Genomic DNA, 21,544 nt, shown 5'->3' with positions numbered 1-21,544 from the left:
TTTCCTTTTACACCTCTATAATTAAATATGCATAGGTGTGTACATATTTATATCTATATTTTCTATAGATTTAATTATAGATATGTCTATATAGATCCAGATTTCCGTACATTTATCTCTCTATGTAGATAACATATAGCTTTATAGTTAAGGGCTTCTCAGGTGGTACTAATGATAAATAACCCATCTGCCAGTGCAGGAGACGTGAGAGACATGGGTTCTATCCCTGGGTCAGGAAGATCCCCAGGAGAAGGAAATGGCAGCCCACTCTAGTATTCATGCCTGGAGAATCCCTTCGACAGAGGAGTCTGGTGGGCTACAGTCCGTAGTGTCGCAAAGAATTGGACACAACTGAAGCAATTAGCATGCATGCACAAACTCTATAGTTATAGATAGTCTAAATAAAGATATATGTGCATATATGGACATGGATGAGTTATATTTGTGGATACAGATGCAGTTATGAACATAGATTAATCTATAGAGATTATATAGATTCAAACACATATACACATTTAATAATATAGTCAAAGAATCAAAATATCATTTAAAAATAGGTCAAGGGCAAAGTCAAAAGTCTCGAATACTAAGACATTTGCAAAGCTAAAAATGATGAGGAAAGTCTTGAAATGTTTGAGTTCAGAGCATTTTCCAGAATTATTATGATCCTTCCATCAGAGATGAGCTAAAATCAGACTTAGCATTGTGTCTGACACTTGAAACGTGAATACAAACTTCCTTGTTCAAAAGAATTAGAAAATGTGTGCTTTGAAGCTGAGTTTTTTCTCTCTGGAGCCAAACTGATTGTGGTTTCAGATGACGTTTGAAATTCCACTGGTAATGCAAAAGGAATAAGTGAAGTTAGTGAAGTTGCTCAGTTGTGTCCGACTCTTTGCAACCCCAGGGACTGTAGCCTACCAGGCTCCTCTGTCTCTGGGATTTTCCAGGCAAGAATACTGGAGTGGGACTATGTGAAATATTCAGGCCTGAGTTTCCTCTGTCATTATCAGATTACACCTTGATAACGTTCATGATGGTCTGATAAGCCATTGTGTACTAATAGATTACTGACCCTTTTAAGGCAGTGAGACCCAATGTCAAGGAACTGATACTTTGCAGTTCTGAGTTCCTGGCTCAGCTACTTGCTGTGCGAACTTACCCAAGTGAAACTGTCTCCCTTGATCATTTCTTTCTGGTTAAAATATTGCTCATTTCTTTCTGGCAGGGAAGACAGACACCTTCATTTCCCTTCTAAATATTTACAGAAATGAATTTGTGAACTGTCCATAGAAAGAATAGGCACTATCATGCTAAAATTTACCTATGATCATGTGGTACTTTTGGAATTTTTTTCTAAAACATATCACATTTTTGGAACTGAAGGCTATAAACTTAACTTCTAGCCATACAATCAAAAAATAATGTGGAATTATTAAAATAAACATTAAATTAAGCATATCCTTAAGTAGTGATCAATAATTTCATTAAGTTAGAAATTAATATTTGTAATCAACAATGAGAAGCAAATTGCTGTTTTGAAATTGAAAGAAATCCAAATTTGTTCACATAATAACAGTTTATATGTCAAAAATATAATTTCTCAAATATAGAATATGTTTGCTTTTACACATAGATCCAGTAATTTTTCTTGACAATTTTGTTTCTTTTTTATAAACTCTCATTTGGAAAGTGATGCTTAAGGATCAGAAATAAACTCTATTAAAGTATTTTCTTTTGGGTCTAGGACTTGGTTTGAGTTACTTTTTTAATTGTGATCATCTTGCAATCTAAGCCTGAATTGTTCTAGTATTTTTATGGCAATGTTAATCAGTTCTATTTTTAGAACTGATTGCAGTGAAGAATGATTTGAAAATGTTATCAATGATCCTGATTGCAAAATAAAATTGCAAATTGTTTGCAGAGCTGAGTTGAACAACAGGCTTCTCTCTACTGTGCCAGGAATGATCAGTACCTCTTCAGACCTCCCTCCTGCTGTTGTCATTAGAGAATAATTCATGACTCTGAGACTCTTGTCCCAGAATTTGTCATTGCCCAGCTGTTTGACCTTGAGCATGTCAACTATCAACTTTCCTGTGTCATGATTTTCTTCACCTAGAATAACAAGTTAATACCTGCTTTTCTAAGTCACAGGTTTATTGTGATGATATAATGTTACCATTTTGTGAAAATGCTTTGTAAATCATAAAGAGCCATAGAAGGTATTTTTATTATCTTGGTTTAGCTTTAAAAAGATATTCTGAAGAAACAGTATCACAAACAAGTCTTTTATAGAACCACTAAGTCTAAGGAAGCTCACATAAAAGTAAATGTATTGCAAGCACTAGTTCAAATCCATGAAATAAGCTCAGTGGTAAAGAGTTGGGCTCTAAATTCAGAAAGAACTATTCACATCACAGTTCTGTCTTTTATTGACACCTTGACCTTGAACAAGTTAGAACATTCATGTGAGTCTTTATTTATGAGTAAAATGCAGATAATATGTACTTGATACCCTATTAATTAGGATAGGCTAAAACAGGTGATAAACAGTTTCAAAATTTTAGTGACCTATACAACAAAGCTCTGTTTTTCGCGTTCATTCATGCTGAATGTCTTCTGTGGGTCATTTGAGGAGCTCTCCCCTACTTCTCACTCTGGAACTTTGTTAACAGAATAGCAGCCACATAAAATTTTGTTGATAACTAAGGCAGAGAGAAAATGAGAGCAAGTAATTATTTACTGACTTGCCTATAACTGCATACATTTCACCAACCAAAGAAAATCACATGACCTCACTCAACTTGAAGGGGGCAGAGTAATGTAATCTTCTCATAGACCTTGGAGGACAACTGGAAATATTTGAAGGAGATACTTGGAGGAGAATTGGAAATATAAACATAATCACAAGCAAGTTGTTATAAAATTATAAAAGTATGAAATGCTTATCATAATACATGGAGTCAATTATATTTTGTTATGATGTACTTACTGTTACCCCAGTTATCCTGTGTTTACACACAGAAGTAATTTTGAGATTTCAATCATCTACACTTAAAATGCTTTGACCAGTGAAGCAGAAAGCTGGAGAATCAGATACTTGAGTGTCTGGGTTATTTTATAATAACAGATAATAATTTCTCTCTCCCTTAAATATTTGTTTTTCTCCCTTAAAAAATAATCTCAAAGAGAAATATTGTGACTGTGAAAATATTATATGATATTGCAAAGCAGTTTGAGCTCTTAAGAAGTCCCTGTGTGATATGCATTGAATCTATTTTTTATTGAGAGATAGCCCAGAGATATCATTCCTGATGCTTCAAAGAAGGGAGAAAACTTGCAAATAGGTCCTGCTTTTAAAATGACTTTGCGGTTCTTTCCCTGGAAGCCCTCTGACTGTTCTTCCATTCTGCATGGAGACTGTGATTCAGGTTGACTTTCTGTGATCCCAAAAATATCCCAGCTTCTAATCCTGATGACAATTACAGATAGCAAGTCAGAGGGAGAAAAATGGAAAACAAAGGCATTCCTGGAGTGACTAGCATAGTTCCTGGGCATGTACTACACCCAACTGGCAATATCTTTTTTAGTTAGATGGTTTGCACATTACCTGTTTAATTTACATTTAGTTTTACAGTTGTCCATTCTTCTGAAACCTGGTGCCAATTGTTCAGATTATATAAGAATAAATATAAGAATTCGATAAGGATAAATATCTAGGCTCTGTTGTTTTTTATGTCAAATGTAAAAAACAAAAATTCTGTACAAAATCACAAATGTATAAATCATACTATATATAATATTGAATTAATGAAACCATAATGCCCACAAAAGAAGAATGGGTCATATTTATGTGGCAGTGGCTAATCCCATCCCCTCATTCCCCTGGCCCCCTCTACATGGTTCCAGCAGCTGCTGCTGCTGCTGCTGCTAAGTCATGTCAGTCGTGTCCGACTCTGTGAGACCCCAGAGATGGCAGCCCACCAGGCTCTGCCGTCTCTAGGATTCTCCAAGCAAGAACCCTGGAGTGGGTTACCATTTCCTTCTCCAATGCATGAAAGTGAAAAGTGAAAATGAAGTCACTCAGTTGTGTCCAACTCTTCGCGACCCCATGGACTGCAGCCTACCAGGCTCCTCCGTCCATGGGATTTTCCAGGCAAGAGTACTGGAGCGGGTTGCTGTGCCTTCTCCACATAGTTCCAGCACAGGCCCAAAAATGTGCATGAGAAAACGAATGAGGATGTTGAATGCCAACTCAGGTACCTGGGTGGTTATGTATGAAATGCTAGTCGTGCTTCTTGATATGGTGCTCCAGACTGAGGTGGCTGCAAGTAGGTAGCATTCTTAGCTGGCTGAGAAGCAGGAGTTATGAAAGAATGGTTGTGATAATCAGTTACAGCAAGCCTCTTCATATTTTATAGCCCATCAGACCCATGTCCAGATGTGATAACTATGGGCCTCTTTAGACACATGCCTGGTTTTGAGACAGCAACTCTCAGTTGCTCTGGAAAGTACTATTTTGGGGGTGTGGGCACAATTAAATATTCAATTTTATGCAGGTGTTCCATCTCCGACAGGCTTTTCTTCTCTCGGCACCCCCACCTTCTTTCTTTTCCTTTTATTTTTGTAAGTCTATTTGTTGAAGTAGAAATCTGGCCTGGAGAGCCGCAGCATTTGTCAGTGGGAGAAGGTGTGGGTGGGAACAAATGTATTTTCGAGTCACTGCTTTACTCTGCATTCAGAGCACGACTCCCACTGTCGGGATGGATACCTGTGAGGATTCTTCCCTCAGGGGCAAGCTTCAAGACTTAATTTATGGACGAGTTCAGCCTGATTTTAGAAAATACCTGGTGATGTAAGACTAAGAATCAAGGAAAAAATACAAGTTCTCACAGTATCTGCTGCTAATTAATCCCAGTGATTAACCACCTGAGAGAACCATCACAGAATAGCTGTATTGGGCAGGACTTTTTTTTTTTTTTCCTATCATTTCCCACCCCCCTCCCCCCACCATGTATCTTTGGCTATCCACAAGCAGGAGAAGACAGAGGATATTTGGAAGTGAATATTTTGACAGTTTTAAAACAATAATCAAGGATGTAATGACTTAAGTGATTTTTCTTTGGTGAACTGTATCATTCTAGGAGAAGCAAGACTGCCTTTCTTTTCATTTGAAGCCCTACTTTCTTTTTCAAATAATTCAGCTTGGGATATCTTCAGATGTATGCCTGAAGCCATATAAAATACATGAGATTTTCATTAAACCCAAACTCTGGAAGCAACATAATTCTAGATAGCATAAGCCATTTCATTATAAAGTATAAACTCCAATTAGGAGGGGAAAATTTACAATTAATGCTTTCATCATATAGACAAAAATCTGAATTGGTCCATTTCAAATTATCTAAACTATATAATAATTTATCAAGTAGTCAAAAGAGTTCTACTGCTAGTATGGTTATATATCCATAAATTATAAATAATGCATTCAAAACTGGACTTCCTTGGTGGCCCTGTGATTATGACTTCACCTTCCAATGCAGGAAATGCAGGTTTGATCCTTGGTCAGGGAGCTAAGATCCTACAAGCCTCAGGGGCAAACCACACTAGCCCCTGAAACACCATAAAACAGAAGCAATATGTGTTACAAATTCAATGAAGACAAAAAAAATGGTCCACATCAAAAAAAAAAAAAAAAAAAACAACTTTAAACATAAAATTTTTAAAAAACTAACAAAAATGTGTTAAATATCTACCCATATTCCAAGCATTATATTTATACACAAACTCTGATATCTTTATGTCTAACATTGTACATTTATATATTTGTCTTAAACCTAATGATGAATATGTTAGCTAAAATGGTCATGGAATAACTCTCATTGTTCAATAACTGGGTACTGTGTGCTCGTGCTCAGTTGTGTTTGACTCTTTTGTGACCCTGTGGACTGTAGCCCACCAGGGTCCTCTGTCCATGGGATTTCCCAGGCAAGAATACTGGAGTGGTTTGCCATTTCCTCTTCCAGGGGATCTTCCCGACCCAGGGATCAAACTTTCGCCTCCTGCATTGGCAGGAGGATTCTTTACCCAGCCACCTGGGAAGCCATGAGATGCATAAAATTCTAACACTCAGAGATCTCCGATAGCATTTCACTATAGATCACTCTATGCAGTTTTTTCCACGTGTATGTACACAGAAAATTTTCAAAAATGGAATCTACAGACCATCTGGAAATGTAGTATGATTTAAAAGCCTAAGGATGAATTTATTTTAATAGCATTACTTTTTTATTATCATTACTCTGCAGACATTTACTCTTAGTGGCCTAGATTCTGCCCTCTAGAAGGTTAAGAATACAGGTGTTTCCTTTGAAAGGAACTACCCTGAGGTTCATCATCCGACAGTCCATTAATTCCTTCTGTGATACAGTAGGCAGATAGAAGAAACTCAGAAATTCTCCCACTAAGTAGACATATGACCTTCAGCAAACATTACCTTCTTTGGAATTCATTATGTGTATTCATTCAGTGAGAGAATTAGAATAAATGACTCCTGAATCTTAGTTACTTCATCTAATCTCTCCAGGAGGGTCAAGGCTTCCTCTCAGGTATTCATACTCTATCCTGTGGTCTGCTAAGATGGGTCCTGGGACAGAGAGTCTGAAAGGACTTCTTCCACTCAGTAATTAAGTTTACTAAGCTCAGCTTCTGTGCTTGGTACTCAAGATGCCGGGGTAAACAAGCAGATAGGATTCCCCATCTACCAACTGTATATTCTGGATACTTAAACCTTCCTCTAGTCTAGATTTTGGAGTTAATTCTGAAATTCTGGGGGCTCCTATTTTGAATATCAGGGCAAGAGATCAAATAGGCAGGATTTAAAGTCTAGCTAATAAAGAAAATCCATTTATCTGGCTTGTTTTCTGTGTATCACTCAGTTTCTAGTCTCCTTTCCTGGTTGCTGATAAGACAGTGTTCAAGGGTTTAGAGATCCTGAATCTAGTCACATGCCAACAGAGTTCTTTCTCTGCAGCTCTAAAAGTCTGCCGTATTTCGCTAGGCCTTATATACAGTGAGTTCATGGTTATTAAGTATTTGTTCAAAATCATGAAATTAGTCACCATTTCCAGCATGTGGCACATCTTGAGGACTTAATATATATTTGTTTAATGAATTAATTACTTAGGTTCTTCTTTTCTCAAAGTGCTAACTCCACACACTGGAACACAAAGGTGAGAGGCAGGGGTTCATTTCATCTACTTAGACTTTAGCTGGAAGATAGTGATTATGTAATAGATATGCAGAAAGGGAAGGCGAATCTGAAAAGAGGAAGTGGCCAAAGACTACTGTTCCTTTGCCTTCTAAATCCAGTGCTTGCTCATCATCCATTGAACTGATCGTGAGTGTTCCTTGAGATGAGTATAGAACAAGGACATTAGAGAATCAGAAAGTTTCTTGCTGTTTCTTTATTGATGCAATCATATTTATTGAGAGCCTACTGTGTCTTGAGTATGTTCTATATCCTGTGAATTAAGAAGCAAAAATATGTTTCCCAATCCTACCCAATCTGATCTTTATACAAAAACAATATCCAAATCTCAAGTTAGAATGAGGAAAAAATAAGAATGCTATCCCCAAAATCTTTTCCAGGAAGTCAAAAAAATATTTGAAATCACACTATTTTCAATATTATCATCTACAACTGTATTTCAGAAGACAATAGTATTTGTAGGTTCAAACAACAAGGGCGTTCTGGTCCTTTTTCTCATTGCTATTCTGGCTCTCATGCTCTGTTCTTCCAAAATTGGTTCATATATATATATGTCTAAAGAAAAATATCAATAAAGTGAAATTGCTGCAATATTTTTCTTCTCAACTATGTGCAATTTGTTTCTTTAGCTGTGTGTCAGTTGCCTAGGAAACCTTAGTAGGATACCATTTGATTGGCTGTCATCTTGGACTTATCATGAGAGTTCTGAGCACAGAGTCAGAGTGGCATAGCCCCAGCTAAATTGTTTTGAAGATATAACAATGCATCTCCATGCTTATTTGCAAACAGATGCAAACTACACTGAGCTTGAGGTGCCATTGTGTTGCAGGAAGAACTGTGTATGGAATTTTAAAGACTCTTGTAACAAACTACACAGCTCTGTTTTCTCAGTACTGCAACCTTGATCTCTTACCAGGTATCCAAGCTTTGTTTTCTAACCTGTAGTTTGGGATTCTTAAAGTCTAAATTTGAGATTCTTATTAGTACTATTCACCTAGAGAAGTAGAGCTGTTTAAGCTAGGGTATTTTATTGCTCACGGTTGATGATTAAAGTACCTATGATACATTTTCCAGTACTGCCACATTTATTATGCAGTGTATTTAATAACTACAATATCTATAATACACTATAATTTATAAACTGTTTATATACAAATTACCTCACTTGATTGTTTCTGGAAACTGAAACCAAGGTAAGACAATTCCAATTAGCTCACTTCAAAGATGAGATATTAAAAACCCAAATACATGAAGCTATTTATGTGTGATCACTCAGTTGAGAAGTAGCAGAGCTGAAATTCATATCAGGCTCTGCTGATTAAATCCAAGGCTCACTCCATAAGAATTTCTAGTTGTCCACATTTCATAAAACAGTATGTCCTTGGTGCTTCCAGCTCTAAAATATATCCCTAATTTATCTATTTCTCTCATCGTCTGTCACTTATTTTTTTCTCCAGAATTCCACAGTAGACTCCTAAATGATTTCCTTGATACTACTCTAACTTACTAAAATTCATTCTCCCCACAGTGGCCAAGTATTTTTAAAATCATCATGTAGGTGGTTTGAAGTAAAATTTACATGCCACGAAAGGCACAGATAGTAAAAATACAATTCAATGAATTTGATAAATATATACTTCATGTAACTATTACCAAAACTGTGATACAGACAATTTTCAGAACTCCAGAAATTTCTTTCTTGCCCTCTTCCAATCTGCATCCCTCAAAGGAAATGAATATTTTGATTTCTTCCACATGGACTCTTATATAAATTAAACCATGCACTATGTACTCTTGATTCTGGCTTCTTTCTTCATCATAGTATTTTTGAAAAGCATTTGTGTTATTGCATACATGAGAAGTGTGTTATTTTTAGTGCAGTTTAATAGTCCATTGTAAGCATGCTGCTGCTGGACCTGATTTATCTATTTTACTGCTAATGGGCTTTTGAGTTATTTCCCATTTTTTAAAATTACATCACAGTAATTTTTCAGTGAAAATCTTGTTTTAGAATAGTCTTATATTTACATAAAAATTTGAAAATAGTAAAATGAGTTCCTATATACCCCAACCCCAACTTACGCTGTTATTAAAATCTTAACATTTATGTGATCTTTTTGTCACAATAATAAACCAATGTTGATACTTATTTTTACCTAAAGTTCATACTTCATTGAGATATTCTTGCTGCTGCTACTGCTGCTAAGTCGCTTCAGTCGTGTCCGACTTTGTGCGACCCCAAAGACGGCAGCCCACCAGGCTTCCCCATCCCTGGGATTCTCCAGGCAGGAACACTGGAGTGGGTTGCCATTTTTCTCCAATGCATGAAAGTGAAAAGTGAAAGTGAAGTCACTCAGTCGTGTCCAACCCTCAGTGACCCCATGGACTACAGCCTACCAGGCTCCTCGGTCCATGGGATTTTCCAGGCAAGAGTACTGGAGTGGGGTGCCATTGCCTTCTCCGTGAGATATTCTTAGATTTTACTTAATGTTGTCTCTCTATTCCAGGACTCCATCCAGACTGCCACAGTACATTCACTTGCTATGTTTCCTTAGGTCTCTTTAGACTGTGACAATTTTCAGACTTGTCCCTGTTTTTAATGGGTTTGAGTGTTTTCAAGAGCAGCAGAAGGGCATATTTTTATTAGAATATCTCTGAATTGGGGGTCTCTTCTTTGATGACTAAAATGGAGTTATGGGGTTTTGGGAAAATTGCTACAGAGATAAGGTGCCATTCCATTTCATCACAGGAAGAGTTCATGCTACCAACATGACATCACCATGGATATAAAATGTGATCACTTGGTTGAGGTGGTGCTTGTCAGCTTTTTCCTATAAACTATTCTTTTCCTCCTTTCCATAAGGCACTCTTTGGAAGGAAGTCATGTGCACAACTCACACTTATGGGGTGGAGAGTTATGCTCGCTTCCCCACCTTTAGGGGAGTTTCTACAAAAGTTATTTGGAATTTTTCTGCAGAGGAAATTTTGCTCTTCTCCATTTATTTATTAAATCATTTATATATAAATATGGACTCATTTACTTTATACTTTATGCTATAACCCAATACTATATTATTTATTTTGCTCCTCAAACTGCTCTGAAGTCGCTCAGTCGTGTCCGACTCTTTGTGACCCCATGGACTGTAGCCTACCAGGCTCTTCCCTCCATGGGAGTCTCCAGGTAGCTTTATCAATTGGGAGTTCTCCCAGCTGGCTTCTGTGCCCTTGCTGTACTCTGCAGTTGTGTACGGCATTTTATTCTGTTCTGTTTTGCTTTGAGTGCTTCCTTACTTTCTCGCACCACAGTATGCTCCAGTCTCATCGTGTATATATGTACTCCAGTCCATAAGTACCAAGAGAATCATGCTTTTCTTCCAAGAGTCTTGGCTCCTTTTATTTGAAGAATAGTATTAGAAACCAAGGGCTCCTATAAGCTCATCTATGTCTTTTCACAGATTAAAATATTTTAATAAAGTTTAACCTACCATCTTTTTTTCTTTCCTGAATACGTTTTTAGTGTTGTCTCTAAAAGGGCATCACCAAACTCAATGGCACATGGATGTTCTCCCGTGTTTTTGTCTATGCTTTTTATTGTTGTTCATTTTACATTTATATATATGATCTATTATAAATTCATTTTTGTGTAAGGTATAATATTTGTGATTAGACTTATATTTTTAAGTCAATTTTTATTGGAGTTTAGTTGCTTTATAATGTTGTGTTTAGGCTCATATTTTTATTTGGACTTCCAAAAAAATTTTTTTCAGCTCTGCTGGTGAAATAACTATCTTTCCAGCACTATTCCTTGAAAAGAAAATCCTTTCTTCATTGAATTGTCTTGTGCATTTGTTAAAAATAACTCAGTTTGTGTGGGTATTTTCCTAAGCTTTTTTTTTTTTTTTATTGTCACATTGATCTGTATGGCTATTCTTTACCCCCAAATAAAGTGCTGTGTTTACTGTAGCTTCATAGTTAATTTAGAAGTAGAGTAGTTTATTCATCCAAATTTGCTTCTTCAGTTGGCTATTCCATATCTTTCCTATCTATGTATAAATTTTAGAATCAGTTTGTCAATATCTGTAAAATAGCTTGCTAGAATTTAGATTGGGAGAGGGTTTAATCTATATATCAAGTTGGAAAGAACTGACATCTTGACAACACTGAGTCTTCCAATCTATGAACATACATTTCCACTTATTGAGATCTTCTTTCATCAGTATAATTTTAGTTTTCTTCCTACAGATCTTGTGCATATTTTCTTAGATTTATACCCAACTCCTTCCTTTTTGAGAATGTAAATATTTTTAATTTCAGATTCCAAGTTTTATAGCTGGTACAAATAGTACTGTAAGTTTGAAACATAAGGCAATGTCATGTTTAACCACTGCTCTTAAAATGCAAATTCCTTACTCTGGTCTACAAGATTCTGCCAGTCTCTCTAAACTAATCTCAAGCCAGGTTACCCTTTGATCCTGAAGTTCACAATTACTCTTCATTAATTTCTTAAATTATTACAAACTTTTTTCCATGCCCCAGGGGTTTTGCCCTTCATTTTACTGGGTTTTCTTTTCTCATTTGGGTGTTTTTCTCCTTGGTTCTGACACTTTTCATCCTTCTGGTCTCAATTCAAATTTCAAATGTCAGAGACTTTCCCTAATCGTTCCATCTAAGATAGCCTCAACTTTTCTTCTTTCATAGCCTTTATTGTATAATTCTTATCACTCTTTGATATTTGTTACTCTTCCTGGTTATTATCTTACCAAATTAGAATGTAAATTATATGAGAATAAATACTTTGCCTTTTTCATTCACCACCTTATTCCCAGCCCTACCTTTGAATGAGTGTATTTTCTTATAAGAATGATACACCAAGATCAAATGCCTCAATGTCAACATGATCTTTCCCACGTCCCTAAACTGAAAGTGATTACTCTCTGTTTTGAGTTTCCCTAAGAATGTATTCTTTCTTATATAATAATTTATAATTTTGCTTGTTTATATGCATCTTTTATCTCCTGTTAGGCTATAAAATCACTAAGAACAAGAGCAGTAATTTATTCATCTTTGTATTCTCCATATCTTTTTTTTTTTTGTACAGAGATTTTTTAAAAAGCATCTTAATTTGAAATGTGAAAAATTAATAGTTGGTGAATTAGCTGGTAACTGGAAGACCTTGGATCTGATCCAAATAAATTTCACCAATTAATTACATAACTGTTGGAAAAGAACCTTACCTCACAAGGCCTTATTTTAAATGAAGGAAATTAGACTAGATTGGTAATTCTTAAGCATTTTTTTTTTCTTTCAAAGGAGGTACAGCAGACACAATCAGTGTTCCACCTATACCTCTATGAACTCTTTACCACTTTCATGAACATCAGATTCTAGTCTTTTTTTACTCTCAACAGCTAGAACTTTCCTCTCTTCATTGGAAGACTGCCTTCAGGTTCCCTAAGAAAGCTTTATCTGCAAACTGAGGAAGTCAGAACTATAACCCCAACCTCTGCCTCAGGAAGCCATGAGCTGATGACTAGGGATGCAGAGTATAAATGTTCCTGCTTCTTAGGCACTGATAAGCACAGCTCTGAGTGAAGGTTATGCAATCTCCAGAGCTCCCCTATAAAGTGAATCCAACGGTACCCCTAGTAGACATGCTTTGATAGCTAACCCCTGCTTGGCCCTCTTCCACTCCCAGCCTCACTTCACAACCTGTTTTTCTTGGAGGCATTTCCCAATGCATCACTTCCACATGAATCCTCATCTCAGAACCACTTCTGGGGAACTCAAGAGTTGAGACAGAGGGTCAGACTTTAAATTTCTGCTAAAAACCATGGCTTCTTCTCTTCAGGAAAAAAAGTACTATATTATTCATGCAAAGTTGCATGTGTGCGAGCATGTGTGCTAAATTGCTCCACTCATGTCCGACTCCTTGTGACCTTGTGGACTGTAGCCCACCAGCCTCCTCTATCCATGGGATTATCCAGGCAAGAATACTGGAGTGGGTTGCCATGCCCTTCTCCAGGGGACCCTCGCAACCCAGGGATCGAACTCATGTCTCTTATGTCTCCTGCATTGGCAGGCAGGTTCTTTACCACTAGCACCACCTGGGAAACCCCATGCAAAATTATTTACACATAATCTATGGGTTTTAATTTAATAATACCTTAACTAAAAATCCCTAATGTAACTTCTTCTTTAAACGTTCTTTAATATGGGAGTATATTTGATTAATAATGTTGTATTAGTTTCAGGTATGCAGCAAAGTGATTCAGTTATACAAATATATGTATCTATTTTTTCAAATTGTTTCCCCACTTAAATTATTACAGAATATTGTAGAGTTCCCTGTGCGATACAGTAGGTCCCTGTTAGTTTTTCATTTTAAATATACTGGTGTGTACATGTCGATCCCAAACTCCCTAACTATTTCTACCCCTACTCTTCCCCCCTGGCAAACATGGTAACTTCTTGTTCTTAAATTCATTCATTCCCTCAAAAATTTTAGTTGAGAATCCATAATATACCTGTCAGCTTTGTAATTTCCAAGGACACTGGAATGAACAAAACCAACCAGAACCTTGCATCTATGGAGTTTACCTTCACATGGAGGAAGATGATAATAAAATGGGTAAGAATAGGAGGAAATGTTAAGTGTTAAGATAATTAAAACAGATAGAAAGCTAGTGAATGACTACCTTATGTATGGTAAGGAAAGGAGACCTCTGGGAGGATGAGGCATTTAAGCTGCAATTTTAATGACAGACAGGATCCAGCCATATAAATAAAATTAAGGGGTGATAGCACATGCAGCGGAGAAGGCAATGGCACCCCACTCCAGTACTCTTGCCTGGAAAATCCCATGGATGGAGGAGCCTAGTAGGCTGCAGTCCATGGGGTCGCTACGAGTCAGGCACGACTGAGTGACTTCACTTTCACTTTTCACTTTCTTGCATTGGAGAAGGAAATGGCGACCCACTCCAGTGTTCTTGCCTAGAGAATCCCAGGGATGGGGGAGCCTGGTGGACTGCCGTCTACGGGGTCGCACAGAGTCGGACACGACTGAAGCGACTTAGCAGTAGCAGCAGCAGCACATGCAGAGGGAACTAGTGCAAAATCTCTAAGAACAAGCTTGGTTAAGTCTGAGGATTCAAAATGTTTGAGAGTCTAAAGCATAGTATGCAAAGTAGAGCAGTATGACATAGAATTGAAAAAATAGGCACTTGATGATAGAGGGTAAATCAGGGTAAGGAGTTTGAATTATGTTCTAGATAAAATGGAAATAACAATCAGTGCTAGTTTTCTACTGGAACATTCCACCACTAAGTGCTACAGTATGGGGTTTGGTCTCTAATTGTACTTTAATCAGTTCCATTCACACTACGCATTTACTTTTCTTTCCTCATATATCCTTTTCTCGTCACCTGACTATAAGTTAATGGGTCCCTGGTTCTTCCTTGCTAAATCTTCCCCTACAGGAAAAAAAGGGAAATGACAGGATGAGTAATTGTATAAACTAAAAGTCACCTTGGAATGAGTCAACTCCATGAATAATGAGGATTTCCCTGAATATTTACACTGAGAAGATGAACCATTCTTGACTTCTGACAAGCTCTAGAACTAGGCTTCTGTTGAGAGAGTCATCACATTTAAGGTGACAAAAACTTAAAGCATCCAGGGTATATGTTACTGCTATCTTCATTTTTGTTTACATTGGGTGGGTAGAGATTTTGATTGGTGGCCATAGTTAGCAATGATTTCCTATGGATTTAATTTCAAAGAAAAAAATTCTGCAGATTCTCATTTTCTTCAGTCCATAAAATTTGGTGGAAGGTTGTCTAAAAAGCACAGTAAATATGAACAGAATGTCAAATTCAAGCAAAAAAAAAAAAAAGCCACAATATGGCTTTGGAAATATTTTTTATTCCAACTCTTTCACTGGCACCATGGTAGTTATTCTACAATTCATGCCCCCTAACAGGAAAGGAGTCTTTCTGACAAAGCGCGCTTGATAAGACAGCTGGAGTTTCTTGGAGAATGTTGACCAAAGTAATTACTGTATTTCTGACAGCAGCTGTAAAGTTTCTGTTGCTAGAAATTTAACCCCTGACTAACTGAATTCAAAAGAATTGTTATGTTTTGCTGACACACAAGAGGGTATTACTTTAAAAATATGAGTTATTAATTTGATTAAGAGCATGATGATTTCTTCCTTGTTACTCTAGGTTCAAAAGCCTGACAAAAGTATTTATATAACAGATGAAGGAAAAGTGATTCTCTTTAGTGGTTTGCTTATCCCTACTCTTGTTTCCCAGAGAAGGCAATGGCACCCCACTCCAGTACTCTTGCCTGGAAAATCCCATGGATGGAGGAGCCTGGAAGGCTGCAGTCCATGGGGTCGCTGAGGGTCGGACACGACTGAGTGACTTCACTTTCACTTTTCACTTTCACGCATTGGAGAAGGAAATGGCAACCCACTCCAGTATTCTTGCCTGAAGAATCCCAGGGACAGAGGAGCTTAGTGAGCTGCCGTCTATGGGGTCGAACAGAGTCGGACACGACTGAAGCAACTTAGCAGCAGCAGCAGCAGCAGCAGCACTTGTTTCCATAGCTGCACAAACCCTAACATTTAGGCTACTTGGCAAGTAACAAAACATAAGCTGCTTTTGGATATAATTAAGTTTGAAGCAATATGGAGGTAATATAGAGTAAAATGCAGTGCTTCTCTAATCCCAGATTGCTAAAATTATATCTAACATTTCCGTCAACTAGGCTTCTCCTAAACTATCAAAACTCACTGTTTTGCAACAACTAGTTGCCACATGTTGGCTGAGTATCTACTATTTACAAGATACTAAAAACGAATGGATTGATTGCAAAGAGATACAAAACATAATTTCTTTCTTCCAAGTTTACGCTACAGATATGGCACTGCATGATACAAAAAAATAACTATCAAGAGTAGGTAATAAATTCATAGATATCATCATGATCAAAGTTTATTATTTAGAGTCTGGTTGCTATGCAGGGGATTCTGAATAATACTCAAATAAATGATGTGCATGGCATTGTTTTAGGAACATTGCTGATGTTAAACTGTGAGGATAAAATGCTGCCTTGATTATAGTAGAAGTGTTCGTGGTAGTTATAATGGTAGTAGTAGAGTGGGTGGGTATAAGAGTAGCAAACATTTACTAATCAGACACCACATGCCACATGCTCTACATTTAATGTTTCTAAACCTCTCAACCCTCCTATGAACAGAGCGCTGGGACTCACATTTTTACAAATGAGAACTCTGAGGCTCATATCCAATTGAAATCAGGAATTCAATCAGAATTACAAAGTCAGGACTTCTTGTCTCTGCCACGATGCCCTTAAACACATCAACTCAGGCTCCAGGGAAGAGACTGGATTGGAAATAAGTTTAGCACATATGAAACTTGATTCAAACATTCAGCCCTAAAGGAAGTATCCATTTATTTTCCATAAGTCAACCTAAAATCTTTTTTCTCAGCTTCCTAGCCTGTGGAACATCACATCAGTTATTTTTATTTCACCTCTGGCCATTTGTACCAAGGCTGTGAATTTGTTTTAAAATGGACAGGAAGCAGCTTCTCTCCTTCAGTGCTTAAGATCCTCTAGTTTATATGCTGAACTTGGGGTGCCTGCATCTGGCAAGGCTGAGATCTCCGTTGCTAGGCTTTCAGTGCACTAGATACAAAACTCAGCCATACCCTCAAGCATGTGACTTCCTCAGACCTCCATCCCCTTCACAGACAGGGGACTCTCCTGACTGCTGCTCTTCTCAAAGGGCTACCATCTCCTTCTGCCCAGGAAACCCAGCACAATTCTTGCCAATAGCTTATGGCTCAAGAAGGCAAAACCCAGACTAGGATGTGTCTTGGAAGTCACCTTTCTTTCAGCCCAGAAACAGAAATCTCTCCTGAAACCACAGGAAGACACAGAGGGTCATACTACCTTTGTGAAATGGATGGAGAATGGGAAAGGACTGTGAGGAGATAAAGCAAATTAGGATCTCATTGAGTCACTCTGTCACATAGTCATTGAAGACAAGTAGGAATGAGACAGGCAAAGAAGACTAAATAGGACATAGTTCACCTGAGATTTTCCTGGCCTCCGTGTGAAGTCTTGCCACCCAAGTGTGGTTCTAGCATCAGCAAGTTCTGCAATACACAGGAGTTTGTTAGAAATGCAGAGCCTCACTGTGATCCCACCCCAGACCCACAAACACTAATGTGTTCACTAATAAATACTAAATCTTTAACAAGATTCCCAAATGACTTGTATACATATTCTATTCAAAATTTGCTCACCGGTATAGAGGGCAAAAAACATAATGTAAGTTCAGGGTTACTCCTTGGAAGGAAAGTTATGACCAACCTAGATAGCATATTCAAAAGCAGAGATATTACTTTGCCAACAAAGGTCTGTCTAGCCAAGGCTATGGTTTTTCCAGTGGTCATGTATGGATGTGAGAATTGGACTATAAAGAAAGCTGAGAGCCGAAGAATGGATGCTTTTGAACTGTGGTGTTGGAGAAGACTCTTGAGAGTCCCTTGGACTGTAAGGAGATCCAACCAGTCTATTCTGAAGGAGATCAGCCCTGGGATTTCTTTGGAAGGAATGATGCTAAAGCTGAAAGTTCAGTACTTTGGCCACCTCATGCGAAGAGTTGACTCATTGGAAAAGACTCTGATGCTGGGAGGGATTGGGGGCAGGAGGAGAAGGGGACGACAGAGGATGAGATGGCTGGATGGCATCACGGACTCAATGGAAGTGAGTCTAGTGAACTCCGGGAGTTGGTGGTGGACAGGGAGGCCTGGCGTCCTGCGATTCATGGGGTTGCCAAGAGTCAGACACGACTGAGCAACTGAACTGACTGAACTGAAGTTCAGGGTACAGTTAACAGACCATTTGGCTAAAATACAGGCTTTGGGCAAGAAAAAAAGTTTGAGATGTCTAGAAATGGTGTCTGATCCAGATAGTCAAGAGACTTGACAGCCATGTTTAAGAAATTTTTCCTGTAGTCATAGGGAGACAGTTGAAGTTTTTGTACTGAAGAATGACATAATAAAGAGGTGGCTTAGGAAGATTTTCCTAGCAACATTGGAAGGAGGAGGACCATTTGTGGAAGAACATGATGATCTGAAGTCTCAAACTGTCCATCTGTAAAATACTCCTCCAAGTCCAGCAGACACTTTTAGAAATACATAGGCTTTTTCAGAGTGCCAGGATGCGATTAAATGTACATAACGTTTTGTGATGCAGAGATGTTCCTCTTAATAACCTGAAAAGGTAATTTTAGTTTTTGGTGTCACTGGTTCTGCAAAGAGGCAATGGGAGCTACAATCCCAGGGATAAAAGAATGTTCAGAGCCACTTAGAAACTAACACCAAAACGACAGAAAATGTAGGGCAAACAGGGCCCTGGGAACACCGCAGATGAATCTTTCAGGTTTCTCAACGCTGCGCTGTGTGCCTACTCTCACCTGCCTTTTGGCAGTTTCACCACTTACTTGAATTCTTACCTGAGGTAGTTCAAGATGAAGAGTGGAGCTTGGTGTTGTCATCCTCCTGAAGCAGCCTCTAGGTCGGTGGTTTGCAACCATCATTGCACATTAGAATCACCTGGGGAGATTTAAACACTCCAGCTGCCCAGCCATATCCCCAGACCAAACAAATGATTATTTCCAGCAACTCTAACAATCAGCCAGGTGCAGCTAGAGTCAACTGCCGCTGCTGCTAAGTCACTTCAGTCGTGTCCGACTCTGTGTGATCCCATAGACGGCAGCCCGCCAGGCTCCGCCGTCCCTGGGATTCTCCAGGCAAGAACACTGGAGTGGGTTGCCATTTTTGCCCTCAAACTGAAAATTACAATAAAATAGAAACTATTCTTCTGGCTCAGTGTGTGGAGTAAAATATAATGGTTGCCATTTATTAAGCCCATGAGATATGACAAACACTGCAATCTGTGTTCCATGTGCAGTCTCTGTTTAGGGTTCCCCTCCTAGATAACTTGTGTGTCAAGTAAGCTTTCTACCATAGCCCCAGTTTGTGAGTGCTCAATAGCTCAGTCATATCTGACTCTCTGCAACTGCATGGGCTGTAGCTGCCAGGCTCCTCTGTCCATGGGATTTTCCAAGCAGGAATACAGGAGTGGGTTGCCATTCCCTTCTTCAGTGTATCTTCCTGAGTCAGGGATCAAACCCGCATCTCTGGCCTGTCTCTTGCATTGTAGGCCGATAACTTACATCTGAGTCACCAGGGGAGACCAATCCCCAGTTTACAAAATAGGAACCTGAGGCTCAAAGTAAAGAACGCACTTGCCTACACTCAGGAGGCACTTGAGCCAGGATTCAACCTAAGGGAGCAAGACTTACAACCTGATGCTTGGTGCATTCAGATTCTGAGAATCATTTGTATATTTATTCAGCTTTCCCACCCTGAACCAAGGCTACTGGCTACAAAGTATTTTTTTAATGTGAAAATATTGTATTCTGTGATTCAGTTTGTCAATGCTCAGGTCAGTTTTGGCATGATGGCTCATTTCCAAATGCCATTAGAGACAGTGTGGTGCCGCGCATGTTGCAGGCAATCAATAACAGCTTTGTAAGTGAAGAAACATGTGAATTCAGGGGACTTTGTAAAAGAATACAGAGGCATCTGATTAAATCAGTCCTATCACTGAAAAACACACATGACGATGGCTGTGTATCCACGTGACATGGCTGTCTTTTGAACAGCCATTGTCAGTAGCTCCACCTTACTTGGTTTACCTGCCAAATATGGCCGATTCTCTGCATTTCCTTGCTCACGTACTCTAGCACACTGGAGCTCCTTAGTCAGTCTTTTTCCTGTCTCCAAATTTGAAGGACATCACACTTGCTGTTTCCTCCACTAGCCTCATCTCTTCCTACTTCTCTCCCCTCTTTCCACCCCAACACCATTTCTACCATTCCACGCCTGCGTAATACCTCCAGATTCCAATGAAAATGGGATTTTTTTCATACGGTATTTAGTGACTTCTCACCACCTCCTCTTCCTGTCAGTTCTCCTCACTATTATCCTTCTTTTTTTAAAACACATTATCACAATTTGTTATTATGTATTTACTATAGGCTTATTTATTCAATAAATGATTTCCCCACTAAAATGTACCTTCTTTGAACAAAGGGATAATGTCTTGCTTGACACCATATTTCTAGTGCCTAAAATTACCTGACACTCAGTAGGTCTTCAGTAAAAACATTAAACATAGAGTGTTTTTAAGTAACTGGTTTGATTTCTAAAAATCCCAGTCTTATTACAGGATCTAAATTATATATACAATAGTCCCCACTTATCCAATGCTTCTCCTTCAGCAGTTACCTGTGGTCAACTGCTGTCCAAAAACTTTAAATGGAAAATTCCTGAAGTAAATAATTCCTAAATCTTAAATTGTGCACCATTTGAGTAGTGTGATGAAATCTCGTGTCATCCTGCTCTGTGCTGTCCTGGATGTGAATCATCCCTTTGCCCATCACATCCCACCCATTAGCCATCTTTGGTTATCAGATGGGTCATTACACTATTGCAGTGCTTGTGTTCAAGTCACCTTATTTTACTTAATAATGACTCCAAGGCACAAGACTAGTATTGCTGGCAATTCAGATTTGCCAAAGAGGAGCTGTAAAGTGCTTCCTTTACGTGAAAAGGTATAAGTTCTCAATAAGGAAAAAAGTTGTATGTGACATTGCTAAGGTCTTTTGTAAGAACACATCTTCTACCAATGAAATTGTGAAGAAAGAAAAAGAAATACATGCTAACTTTATACTATCACACCTTGAACTATAAAAATTATGGCTACTGTGTTTGATAAAGTACTTAGTTACTATGGAAAAGGCATTGAATTTGTACAATAGATATTTTGAGAGAGAGAAACCACATTCACATAACTTTTATTTTAGTATATTCTTATAATTGTTCTATTTTATTATTAGTTATTATTGTTAATTTCTTACTGTGCTTAACATAAACTTTGTTAAAGATATATATGTATAGGAAAAAATAATATATATAGGGTGTGGTACAACCCATGGCTTTCAGGCATCCGCTGGGGTCTTCGAATAGATCACCTATGGATGAGAGGTACCACTATAATTATTTTTCTCACTTCAGTGTCTTCAACTGATGCTTAAAAGTAAAGCCCAATTCAATATGTAGGCCTACTAGTCTTTTGAAAACCATTTACTTATATGAAATCAGTGAGAATCAATGT

General features: G+C 38.1%; 1 protein-coding gene and 1 long non-coding RNA gene across 4 annotated transcripts in view; one reads left to right on the top strand and one right to left on the bottom strand.

Moving 5' to 3' along the window:
- GABRB2 (gamma-aminobutyric acid type A receptor subunit beta2) overlaps positions 1-21,544 on the top strand; it is a 438,630-nt gene that overhangs the window by 111,048 nt on the left and 306,038 nt on the right. The window lies entirely within an intron of this gene.
- LOC129637655 (uncharacterized) lies at positions 509-18,944 on the bottom strand. Of its 2 annotated transcripts, XR_008707554.1 has the most exons (4): positions 18,816-18,944; positions 17,387-17,451; positions 2,569-2,702; positions 509-834 (listed from the first exon to the last, which is right to left on the bottom strand). It is a non-coding gene; the product is annotated as an uncharacterized LOC129637655 (long non-coding RNA). The 2 variants fall into 2 exon arrangements; XR_008707553.1 differs by lacking the exon at positions 509-834 and having other exon boundaries at positions 2,268-2,702.

This window comes from Bubalus kerabau, chromosome 1, assembly GCF_029407905.1.
Source record: "Bubalus kerabau isolate K-KA32 ecotype Philippines breed swamp buffalo chromosome 1, PCC_UOA_SB_1v2, whole genome shotgun sequence".
Lineage (NCBI taxonomy): Eukaryota > Metazoa > Chordata > Mammalia > Artiodactyla > Bovidae > Bubalus > Bubalus kerabau.
The sequence above is the reverse complement of the archived record's forward strand: the minus strand, read 5'-3'. Positions and strand labels throughout refer to the sequence as shown.